The sequence below is a fragment of the Natator depressus genome, chromosome 4, assembly GCF_965152275.1.
Source record: "Natator depressus isolate rNatDep1 chromosome 4, rNatDep2.hap1, whole genome shotgun sequence".
NCBI lineage: Eukaryota > Metazoa > Chordata > Testudines > Cheloniidae > Natator > Natator depressus.
Genome location: NC_134237.1, coordinates 26,167,466 through 26,181,045, shown reverse-complemented (window position 1 = coordinate 26,181,045; position 13,580 = coordinate 26,167,466).

Sequence of the window (13,580 nt, the reverse complement as noted above, 5' to 3'; positions counted from 1 at the left end):
GGGTTTTTTTATGCGTATATGTTTTTAATTGCAACCGAAGTGTTGAAGGATTGAAAATCAGATACTGTGCATGTGTTAATACCTTTAAGACATGAATATGCATATCTATAGTTATTAACAGCTTAAGACAAGTGATATGGCATTTTTGAGGCCTGATTTCAGTGATCTGCACAATGACTAGACTGAAGTAAAGCCATACTTCTCTGATTTAACAAGACTGTGCAGAACTATATGCACATCTCCCAATGCATTTATTGCAGGGGTGGACAAACTTTTTGGCCCGAGGGCCACATCGGGGTTGCAAAACTGTATGGAGGGCTGGGTAGGGAAGGCTGTGCCTCCCCAAACAGCCTGGCCCCCACCCCGTATCTGCGCCCCCCCCAAACTCCTGACCCATCCAACCCCCCCTGCTCCTTGTCCCCTGACTGCACCCCACACTGGGACCCCACCCCCATCCAACCCCCCTGTCCCCTGACTGCCCTGACCCCTATCCACACCTGTCATAAATATAAAGGGAAGGGTAAACCCCTTTAAAATCCCTCCTGGCCAGAGGAAATCTCCTCTCACCTGTAAAGGGTTAAGAAGCTAAAGGTAACCTCGCTGGCACCTGACCAAAATGACCAATGAGGAGACAAGATACTTTCAAAAGCTGGGAGGAGGGAGAGAAACAAAGGGTCTGTGGGTCTGTCTATATTCTGTCTTTGCCGGGGATAGATCAGGAATGGAGTCTTAGAACTTTCAGTAAGTAATCTAGCTAGGTATGTGTTAGATTATGATTTCTTTAAATGGCTGAGAAAAGAATTGTGCTGAATAGAATAACTATTTCTGTCTGTATCTTTTTTGTAACTTAAGGTTTTGCCTAGAGGGGTTCTCTATGTTTTGAATCTAATTACCCTGTAAGGTATCTACCATCCTGATTTTACAGGGGGGATTTCTTATTTCTAATTACTTCTATTTTTATTAAGTCTGTGGTCACCTATGCAAATTGGTGAGGCTTTTTATCCAACATTTCCCAGGAAAGGGGAGTGCAAGTCTTGGGAGGATTGTTCATTGTTCTTAGGATCCAAGGGTCTGGGTCTGTAGTCACCTAGGCAAATTGGTGAGGCTTTTTACCAAACCTTGTCCAGAAAGTGGGGTGCAAGGTTTTGGGAAGTATTTTGGGGGGAAAGACATGTCCAAACAGCTCTTCCCCAGTAACCAGTATTTGTTTGGTGGTAGCGGCCAATCCAAGGACAAAGGGTGGAATATTTTGTACCTTGGGGAAGTTTTTGACCTAAGCTGGTAAAGATAAGCTTAGGAGGTTTTTCATGCAGGTCCCCACATCTGTACCCTAGAGTTCAGAGTGGGGGAGGAACCTTGACAACACCCCTGCCCCCTGACAGAACCCCTGGGACTCCCATGCCTATCCAACCCACCCTGTCCTCTGACTGCCCCCTGGGACCTCTTGCCCCTTATCCACCCCCCTGCCCTTTACCATGCCGCTCAGAGCAGCAGGAGCTTGCAGCCCCACTGCTGGCTGGAGCAGCAGACCAGAGCGCTGACGGCGCGGTGAGCTAAGGCTCTGGGGGATGGGGAACAGCCTCCCCGGCCGGGAGCTCAAGAGCTGAGCAGTATGGTCACGCAGGCCAGATGTGGGCCGTAGTTTGCCCACCTCTGATTTACAGCAGGCCCATTAACCATGGTTGAAAAGGCTGCAATATCACAGCCAAGACGAGAACTAAGTGGACTGGGTCAAAGAAATTAGAGTACCAGATACTGGAGATGCTTTGCCACAACCTTGTCCAGTATTATCCTATCAGCCAATCATCTGCCAAGCTCTCCCTACTGTGACATCAGTGACAATTCCAATAAGACAAGCTCAACCTCCAGATCCCCATGAGGTAAGAGGAACATTCTCATTGCTTTTATATATTTTTGGCTTATTGAATATTCCTTTGCCTCTCTAGTCCATGATCTTGGCTTGTGCTCACAATAATGACATGATCCTGTGAAGTGCTGAGCCTTCAGCTCCCATTGACTTCAGTGGGAGATAAGGATGTTCAGCACCTCAAAGTATTGTGCCTACGTGGATTCTGTGGTAGAGACACATCTGCTTCGAGTGCATTTAATTGACCCTCCAAAGTCATTTTTACACCCTGCCAGGGATATGGTCCCTTAAATACACATGACAGTGGATGGTGTAAGACATTTTTCCCCCCACCCATGAGTTAGAAGTGATACATAAGGAGAGGAATGAAGAATTGCCATGTGAGTCCAGAGAAAAGGTGTGGTAAGAGGTGAAAGTGAATTCAAGGGTAGATTTCACTAGGACTTCTAATGAAGATAAGCGATCTCAAAAGAAGAGATGTGACTGGAGAGCTGAAAGACTAGAAAACTTCTTTAAAAAATGGTTGCGGGAAATGCAAGGCTATGACCAAGTGTGCTAATGGCTGAGAAAAGTGGGAAGGTAACGCAGAAGGTCAAGAGAAGAACCATGGAGATCTGGGACATCTACAGTAAATGAAGACCAGCTGCAAGGATTATTTAAAAAGCACATGAAATAATATATTCTGCCTAAAAGTACTTGGTTAGATCTTTCACTGGTGTAAATCAGCATAGATCTGGTAACTTGATTTACATTGACTAAAGTTCCATCCTATTGTATTTAGTTTTGACACATGACTGGTGTAATTTCACTTGCAACTCTGCCTTTGGGGAAAGCATCAGTGCCATGACCACTAACTTAAATTCAATAATTAATATTGAATTTTAGGCAGTTGAGTAATTAAATTAGAAATTCAGTAGGACTGCTCATGCACTTAAAGTTGAGCACATGCTTAAGTATTTGCAGGCTACTGGGGTCTCAGACTGCAGTCTGATCTGGTAGTCCAAAGACTTGCAAGGGAATGAAGTATCGGACTCAAAGTGTCACCAAAAATGCACTAAAATGGTGTTAAATTGACTTTTTTCTTTTAAAATTTATCTTGGGATGTTCCACTGAATGAATTCTTATTGGGAAGGAAAACTAAGTTGCTTGACTAACCATCCTTTTTTTATCAATAGTGTCGTTAACATTTTTTATTTGAGATAATCAAGATTTTCATTCACAACAAGTCTTCAGTTTACTGTTTCATTGTTCTGGATACTTATTATTATATAGAGCCAAATCATCAGATGTAAATTGGCATAGCACCATGAAATCCACGGAGGCACATTGATTTATACCAGCTGAGGATCTGGCCTGTCTGTAGACCAATAACCCTTTACAAATATGTGTGCCATTGAATTTAGGGGGATGAAATTCATTTTCTTTCATTATTGGCTCGTTAAGCACAAATTGTTTGCCAGATCCTATCTTTTTAAAAAAAAAAAAGAAAAGAATCTGTGCAGCTTTACGCACATCATTCCTAATGTGTCCAGAATTACCGGAAGTACAGGGATTAGGTTAGTGGGAGCAACTATCACATGCTTTCACAAGACCAGCCTCTAAAGACTAAATATCTTCTCAGCACTGCCCTAAAGTAGCATATTTTTGCAGAAGTGCTTGTTTCTTTTTGTTAGTGGACTCCTCTTAAAAAAGAAAAACCCCAACCCCTCCCCTCCAGATTTTTGCATTTTAATATACTCCCCTGATTAGAATTGGCAAAGATTAAGGATGCAGCTTGGTTATTTCTATCTTAAATATGTATACAGCTAAGTCCTTGAAAAAGTTTACAATCCCTTCAGTTCTGCATGGTTAACTCTACAGATCTTGACCATTAACATTCAGGACTGAAGTGGTTAAATTTCAGCAGACCCCTTCTCCCCCCAAAAAAGGGTTGGAGAGTGATTTGAACTTGAAGAGCAATAAGAGTCCACTGTTGTACTAAATGGCTATCATAGCTACAGAGTGATTTATTACAAACTGCGCTGCAAGGTACAAATAACCTTCAAATGTTATCAGAGAAGGAGATATCAGAGAAAAATGTGTTTTGGTGTCATGGATATCTCCCCAGACCACCAGCAGATTTTTTCCAAGACACAATAGGACTCAATGTCAGGCAGTAACTTCCAGTTTGAAGAATGACTTTGTAAGCAGCTGCAAGACAATCTGTGCTTACTGTGCAGTTAATAGCACCCCCCCCCACACACACACACCCCTGTCACCATTCCTCCCGTCCCCCGACTCACGCAGCAAACTTGAAATAGCTAACCTGACAATTAAGGTCTTCAAACCCAACTATGTAGTAAAGACTGTTGCTGTTACATAGTTGAACTTAGACAGTAGTTGGAAAGATTAAAGGCAGAAATGAGTTCCTGGTGGCTGAGACAGGACAGATTAGCTGCAAATTTGCTTGTTTTTATTTTGAGTCCAGCTGCTATGCAGATGCAGAGGATCTTGCACAACAAGCATATTGATTGTTATGATGTGGCATGTACTCAGAATGACAAGGTAATTTTAGCACACAGTGACGCTGTCATTTCAATAAGTGGAGGTAGGAGTACTAAGACAACCACCTACAGCATGTACTGACCCCAGAACCAATTCTTTGGAGGTTTGATCACATCACGAAGCTCAAGATTATTCTGACAATATGAGATGACCAATAGATGGAGAAGAGGGGCTTATTTGTCTTGCTTTTAAGTATTCATCTTTATCACACTGAATTTTAGGCCTGGGAACCCAAATTATCTGAAAATACAGCCCACTTTCATTCAGGCTAAACAGACGTGCAGATTTTTATTGCTCATGAACTAAACAAGCCATTACTAAACTTGTTGTACTGAAGATACAAGCACAAGCAAAGGGTGGTTGGGTATTTTTGAGAAGATTTATAACTTAAAATTTTCAGATGCAAATACTTAATGTTAGGCCTGGACAGCCATGTGCCAGCACCTAAACAGAAGGGTTTTTATGTGCCTTAATATGGGATTGAGGAGCCTAATGCTGAGCAGCCAGGTTTGAAAATATTGGTCTGTATATTTTTTTTTGTATGTACACCTGGTTCAGGCTGCAGCCTTTTGAGAAGCTTCCAGCATGGCCCTCCATAGTAAAAATTTTTGGCAATCCCGACTTATGTTCTACATTTCCTTGTCCTTATGAAGTTTGTGTTCAAATTCAGCCTCCAGAACAGTCACTCCAGCACAGTTCTTGAAGTTGGCAATTCTCTCCTCTACAGAAGCAATAAAGCTTGGGCAGCAACAGTGCAAACCTCATGACACTAACCTGCCAGTGGTGAGAGTACCCAAGTGTAGTTCAGTCTCCATGCCCGATTTACCTAATCGAGCAATCACTTATAACACACCCATCATCTTGGTCTTTCAGCAGAAACTGCTACATAAAGGTGCCAAAGCATGTCAATTTGTGACTGGTTTTGGTGATATGGAACTGGGCACTGGAGTTAAGCCTCTCCCCAAACTTGTTTCACACAGGCCACTGATCAGATGGCAACAACATGTGGTCACTACTGCCCTAACCAAATTTTTACCAGCAACCTTATTTCATTAGCAACCTCACGCCATCTGGTCCCACAGTGCTATAAATCTTCTGATGTATTAATAAACCAATTGAATATAGCTGTACATATTAATAACCAAAAGCAGCTGGTGGTTGTTTATGAGCTTGCTATTTTCCCTGATGCTTTAGCCACCCTAGTATAAAGTTATAAGTAAACTTCAAGGAAATGAATAGGGTTTTAATTTGTCTACCAGTAAACCAAAATAAACTAATCTTTCATAACCAAAGATTTTCATTGGAATGGAAATTATACTCAGTGTAAATGTCATTTCCCTGCTTATAGTTGAAGTTCAGCCCTTGAACAGCATTGTCTATTCCCATTATTACTCTCTAAACTCCTGACAGTTCTTATATTAATTGCACCAGATTGCTTGCCTTATGTTGTTGTCGTTTGGTTTTTTGTTTGTTTTTGTTTAAAAAGTCAGCATCCCTTCAAATATGGGTCAGGTAAGGAGAAGAAAAGGGAAGTTAAACTTTGGGCAGGCTCTTTACTGACAGAACCAAAAGCTGGGTATCCCCAAGTACTTTCTCAAGGTAATTCATTACTAGGACTATAACCCTAATTACAATGGAACTAATTTATAGCAAATCTGGTAAAAGTAAGACCTCATTTACTGTATTGATGGGCCCAAGCCATTAATTTCCAAACCAAATTTAATCTTTTTTCCAAAAGGTTGGAGGTGTTTGGCTCTGCAGTTTTGTTTTCAATCCAACAGATCTGAACCAGCTGTGAATTTCAGATTTCAAAGTATGGGGATGTTCATATCTGTTGTGTTGGATTAGGCTTTTGTCTACATTATTGTGCAGGAAACTGACAGCACCAAATAGGTGTAGCTTAATGCATAAATCTCATTGAATTTCAATGCCATCTGAGTGTCTAATTTACTTAGGCTCTTAGAAGTGACTTTTCAAATGTAAAAATTATAATTGCTGTTCTACATTTCTGTTCAGAGTGAGGTTTTTGTGTGTGTGGGGCAGGGGGTGGTGGTGGTGATTTCACACACTTCTCTATACACAACCTGCTTTTTCTTTGTTTAGAATGGATACATTAAACATAGGCAGAAGGATGTTACCAGGATAACCTAGCGTGTCCACTGCATGGCTTGGTTATGCTGATTTCAAAAGACTCCTTCTGCAATTTATGGAAGTTCCAAAGTTGGCTTTGAGAACTTGTATCACTTAAAGAAAAAGAAGAAAGGTTCCTTTGCCTCCCCTTTCCTCCTCCAATGTCTTTGCTCAGCAGATGCTGCCCAGGGCATCCTCCACATCATGCTATTTATAGTCCTTTATTTACAGGCTACAGCACCTCAGGTAGCACCATTTAGGTCTGACAGGTCAAGAGGATGACCTGTATGCTGAGGAGAAAGGTGTAAGGTAAACTACCATTCAGTCACCTGCATTTGGGGAATGTCAGAGGAGAAATGAAAGGGCAGGAACCCTCATCTTAAAAGAAACCATAGCATTGTTTTCAGGGTGCTGGCTGAAGGCTGTTTAAAGTGATACTACCCAAAGGGAATTTTCCAGTTTGCTGGCTTTGTGGCTTGGCTGAACTGGTGTTTAAGAAACTATCCTCTCTTCAGTTGCCACTGTTGAAGTTATACTACTTTACAAAAGCTGTTGAAAAACTACAAGAAAAACACACACATAGGAAACAAGTGCACTGCCAACATTAGCAGTCACAACCTGATCCAAAGCTCACTGTAGTCAGTGGACAGATGCCACTGATTTAATGACCTTTGGCAGAGGCCCTTAGTGCATGCCAGCAGCTCAGAACAACAACAACAACAAAAAAGCATTGGTGAAGTGGCTCATAAGACATTTATTCTAGAAGACGTGGGGCATCTTAATAAGCATATTTAGATACTTTTAAAGAAGCATTACATCAAAATCTGCTCTGCTGCACCCATGATATTCCATCAGAAGTTGTAGTTGCAAAGCTACAACTGAGGGCAGGATTTGACCCTGTAGTTCTGGAGGTATTCGCATCAATGACTATCTATTTGACCTTGACACAGGTAATAAAAAGCATTGGCATTTTAATAAACCAAAAAGTATTGTCAAACTTAAATTAGGTATAGTTTCAAAAGGATATCCAAGGATACTCCATCCGTAAAACCTATGCTAGGGCTTTGAAAAATTCTCCATCCAATCACATGGAGACCAATGGCCACCACCAAAAGAACCATGCAGTCTGTTCTGGTTCTCCCAATCCCAGGCTCTCTACTCTGAAATGTTTTTTTTTTTTTTTTAAAGTGAACAATAATCCTGTCTTCTGCAGGCCTCTCCTGTTCATCACAAGCAGGGCAGACAAAAGTATGCATAGTCTAGATATGGTAGCTGTCCAGTTCTGTTGGTGTACTATTGTACACCAAGCCCCATTGTTCAACTACCTGTGTTCCCCATAAAACACTCCAGTCTAATTCACATCTTTTGCATTCTGATCATTCAGTCTCTTCTCTTTGGCAAATGTATTGGTGTTCTCCAGAACTTATCCTCTGTATGCAGCTCATTCAGTCTACCCTTTTTAGTGAGTTCAAATTATGATACATTCCAAGTAATTGTTTAGATTTACGTTCATCTGAGTCTCGTCTCACTTCTTAGTCAGTGCACTTAAGAGGATGAAGCTGATTCTGAGCCACAGTCCCAGAGGTGAAAGATAGATGCTTTATCATATAAATCACAAACTGTTGTCATTCTTTTTGTCCCATTTCAAGAGACAAAGGGATAAAAAGTGGAACCTTTTCAGAGCTAGGCAGTGGTGAAAGCTGTAACCCTAGCTGTAATTAGTCATATATAGAAGCCTAATTTAGTGAAGGACTGGAAGAGTATGGAGTTTTTAATGTTTCAGACTAAAATGTATATTGAGTAAGAGTAGGCATCTTACAGTTCTGATACAAGAAGAAAACACCTAAGACATACTTATGTTCTTAAAAAGTACAAGGATGAATGTGAATTTTGAAAAGGAAGAGACCTATTATAATGGCACTGAACCAATTAAAAAGATACAACTGAACTACAACAATGGCCTCTTTCCATGTAAGCCTAAAAACACACACATTCAAATCCAGGGTGTATGCACTTTACTTTACACTGGCTTTGGAAAGAGAAAATAGTTTGCATAGAGCTGGGAGAAAAATTGGATTCTAATGAGTTTTTTTTTTTTTTTTTTTTTGCCACATCTAAAATGAACACATTAGGGCATATTCTACTTTCTGTGCCTGCAAATTTCATTAATGTGAGCAAGTGATGAGTGTGTACTGAAGACAATAGACTCCATTGTGTCCCTCTGGTCTGTGAGCTGTGGGATAATGCTTTAATTGCTGGGTCAGGTAAAAGTGCAGATTCAGCCACCTTTAGTCTTTCCTAGGTACTAGCTGCTTTTAGAAGTGCTCCTTTATGATTGGAAATTATTTTAAAAACTGGTCTTTGAGGTGCCTTGTGGTCAAGATGTGGCATAGGAAAACTGATCTGTCCTTCCCAGCACTTTACTCTATCAAATGCTGGGATAGAGATGGGGAAGGCTTCCACCTGGGGCAAAGTAAAGGGGATGGTCATTGACTGTTGAAATCATTTGAAAGAACGCAGGCATATTTACACTGTTTGGGGAAGGAAAAGCAGCAGAGAAATAAGGCAGAAAGGAAAGTGGGTGACAGATTGGTACCACCTAAATACCAGGGTGATTGACACTAGAAAAACAGTACATGGATGGATGTTGGGGGGGATAGGAGTGAGTCTGAGGGGCCATACGTTAGCAGAGATTTGCTAAAACCAGCATCTCTCAAATGTATATGCTGGCCAGCATGTACAAGCTCCAAGGATCTTTCTAAGGTGAAGAATGGATTCTTACTCATGTGAGTAATCTCATTGACTTCTAATGAAACTCCTAGAATGAAGAACTGCATACAACTCTGTTGGCAGGGGACAGGCATTCTGCATGCTCAAGCCATTAAATGAACTGTATTGCGGGCTCCCAGGCCAAGGACCCCAAATCAGAAGAATTTATATCCTAGCACACCATGCATGTGAAGAAAATGGTGGAACCTGACATTCTGGCTACTGCCAGCTTTCTGATGTTGGCAGGTCCATTGAGCCAAAGTGATTTTCATCTATTTCAGCTCCCCAGAGCTGAAGATAAGGGTAGGAGACACTTCCCACAAGGGCTTCCTGAAGTGTCCCCTTAGCTCTGAAATGATATGACAGCAGTATTAAAGGGAACTAGCAGTATTAAAGGGAACAATGAATTTTAAAACAGATATTGATGACAGAACTAGGGGTATGGTTTTTTTGACAAGCTAGGAATATTCTCTCCCCTCCCTGTCCCCCTACTATAGTTGCCCTGGGTGTAATTTAATAACTTCATAGTCAGACTGTATTTTCTCCCTCCTTATTTGATTTAAAGTCATTTGCTAAACATTAGAACACATTATTTACCTTTGTCCACAGCTTTTGGGACCTTTCACTTTTGCAGGAGTGGCACAGAAAAGCCAAGATAAGGCACAACACATGTCTTATCTACATGGTGTGGTGAGCTGAACTGAACACTTAACTAGAATGATATTGTGACTTAAAATAGCTTAAGTTTAAAAAAAAAAAAAGATTATACAGCCATTTACGACAGGAATAAAATAATGGCTCTGTTCTTTTTACAAATAGTTCGACCTATTACGATGCAATTCATGATTCAGCTGTGTGGTGTATGATCTATTTTTAAAAGAAGATTCTAGCAGAGTTGTAGAAATAATTATGGAAAAATGAAGTGCAGTTAAGCGTAAGCTTGATAGAACTGCAGGGCCTGGACAGGCTACGCTAGAGAAATCCTTTACCATAGCAGCAGAAGAGTGGAAAAGGGCAACTGAAGACCTTAACTCTTAAAAGATGACAAAGGCAGTGTAACTTGGCTGTTAGAATGGGTGAGAACCATTCAGTACTGCTGAGTTTTGTTCCCAACTCTAAACTCTGTATCACAGTTTAGCCATCTGTAAAATGGTTACAATAATTTATACACCATACAGAGAGTGAGAGAATCAGGTTGTTTATAACCTGCCTTACAATTCTCCCAAGAAAGGAGTTATACACAATACAAAGTATTAATATTAAAAGCAGAAATGGAATAGAACTTATTCTAGAAGCCCTCATTCAAGGGGGAATCCACTGATCAGTACCCCTCATATCCAAGTTTCCAGCCTGCAAGCCTTTCCCTGGCAGAGGAGAGGGCATGACAACCGTTACTGTTTAAACGTGAATTACTTAAAACAATGTGTTGCAAGAATCTAATGCTTTGTCATAGACCCCAAAGTACTTTACAAAGGTGGATAAGCACTCTCCCCATTTTATAGATGGAGGAACAGACTAACTGAGCAATTTGTTCACGATCATGCAGTCAGTGGCAGTCTGACTGAACCCAACTCCCCTAACTGCCAGTCTACAGCTTAAACCTTTCCATTACAGCTGCCCTGTACAAGAACGGTAATTGGGGTGGGGAGAAGATGATGTGCTAGTAGGCAGCTGGGTGGGAGGAATAATTCAGTCCTCTCTCATTTCTCATAACTAGAGTGCCATTGGATTTTCTTTCTTTCATGTTAGTATGACTTAGATGCACTGCAACTCATTAAGGGTAATTGAGTTAAGTCAATTTGTTATCCAAATAATATTAAAGGAACAGTGTGTACTGCAAATGAATTTGCACCATGTCACACTAGTTCAACTCTGGGAACTAACATGAAACAATTTATTCCTTTCCACTTTTCCTGTTAGGGAAATACTTTGCAGAGCAATACCCAATTCCCTTTCAGTTCTTATCTATCCTCTTTATGCTGTCATAACCCTCCCCCCACCACACTGGTTCTAACATCTGAAATGACACACACGGTCTGTGGTGGTCATCAGTGAGTTGGGGCACTCGGATAAACAGCACCGGGACTTGACTTATTGAGCAAAAGGCTAATTCACGTGTCCGTTTAAGAGTATTTAAAATAAAGAGCTTTGTCAATTAAGATGGATATCATTAGTACTCCTTTGTGTCCTTTGATATAGTGGACATTGCATCTTACAACATTTTTCCAGCAACAAGGTTGTAACAGTATATAAATCTTAATTTATTTTTTAAGATGGATGTTTCAGTATGCTGCTTAGTTGATAGATATCTACTGATTCAAATATCTGAAAACTACTTCACTCTTATAATACTCTTATGTACAACACTTCTCTTTCATAGATCTGAAAGCACTTTGTCAAGGAAGATAAGGATCAGTATCCCTATTTCACAGGTGAGGAATCCCTGGGATACTGAAAGGCACATAAGAATGGCCTTACTGGGTCAGACCAAAGGTCCATCTAGCCCAGTTTCCTGTCTTCAGACAGTGGCCAGTGCCAGGTGCCCCAGAGAGAATGAACAGAACAGGTAATCAAGTGATCCATCCCCTGTTGCTCATTCCCAGCTTCTGGCAAACAGATAAGGTTACTTGTCCACACTCACATAGCAGGTAAGTGTCCTATATATGGGGTGATGAACTGGAACATCTCAGCACCTCTGGATCTTCCCATTGCTTAGATGACCTTGAATATCCGATTTATTGCTCAGTTGAAGATACCTCTAACTTGTCAGAAGGACCTGGGATCTCAGTTTTTCATCTACATGCAGGAGACTGACTGGTACAATTTGGGCCAATTCTAAAACTTTTAGAGCTTGGATTCAGTATACAGGGACAGCCTAGTGCAGCAGAGAAAATGTACTCTGCAGAACTGACTTCTTTGTGCTTGTTCATCAGAATGCTATGTTCTATTTGCTCAATTACTTCTACAGTAGAACCTGAGTTACAAAAACTTTAGAAATGGAGGTTGTTTGTAATTCTGAACAAAATGCTACAGTGGCTCTTCCAAAAGTTTACAACTGAACATTGGCTTGATACAGCTTTGAAACTTTACTATGCAGAAGAAAAATGCTGCTTTTAACCATCTTAATTTAAATGAAACAAGCAGAGAAAAATTTGTTTATCATGTCAATTTTTTTAAATTTACCCTTTATCTTTTTAGTAGTTTACATGATTTGCTTTTTAAAAAAACTTTGCTGCCTGATTGCATACTTCCGGTTCCAAATGAGGTATGTGGTTAACCAGCCAGTTCACAGCTTTGATGCTCATAACTCTGAGGTTCTACTGTATTTTTCTGTTTGTATTGTCAAGACGTGGCCCCCAAGTGGAACTGAAAATCCAAGCCCCCTCAAACACTTGAGATTCAGATTGGTTTTGGTTCCAAGTCAGATCTACATGTGGGAGGAATGATTTGTCTAGTTCTAATTTAGAGGTGGTTTAAAATCTCCTGGAAAAATACCAAAATCTCATAAGAAAAGCTAATCTGGTTTTGAATCTGAATTCCAACCCAATCCTTGTCTGGCTTCAAAAGTGGTCCCAGATTCTATCCTAATCTGGATTTAAACACCACCTCCTCAGCACATCTGATATTTAGCTCTGTTCCTATAGCTTTTTTTTCTCTTCTCTCTCTTCTTCCCCCCCCCCTTTTTTTTTTTTTAAATTTGGACAAAAGTGTTTAAAACTTTATGCGAGTCTCTCCTTTGCACTTGAGTTTTACTTTCGACCCTCCCAGGTGCTGAATGATCTTTTTTTAATAAAAGGGGTTAAAGTACCATTTTATTATTTTCTGAGGAGCCTAATTAGCAATCATTGTTATGCAGTGCAACCAATTAACATGAATACAGGCTGATTTGGAAAATCAGGTAAATCAATTTCACTTCTTACATTTTTGTGCTAAATCTTGGCACAGTATGACTGAACGTAGAACATTAGACATGGGCCTGAATTTTACTTGCAGATGTAAACACCCCTGAACTCTGTGCAAGCTCAGATCTGCAGCTGGATCCAAACTTTGCAGCCTCCGCTCAACTTTTTTTTTTTTTTTTTAAATTCTCCATTGACGAGCAGGACTAGAGCTCAAAAGCATACACAAAGATAATATTTAGCTCCTACATCATGCTTTTCACCCATACACCTCAAGTGCCTTACAAAGGAAGGTATGTTAAATAGGTCTGACGACATATAGCCCTATCATGGGGACAACTCTATAACTAGAGATTATCTTGCTCACTTAA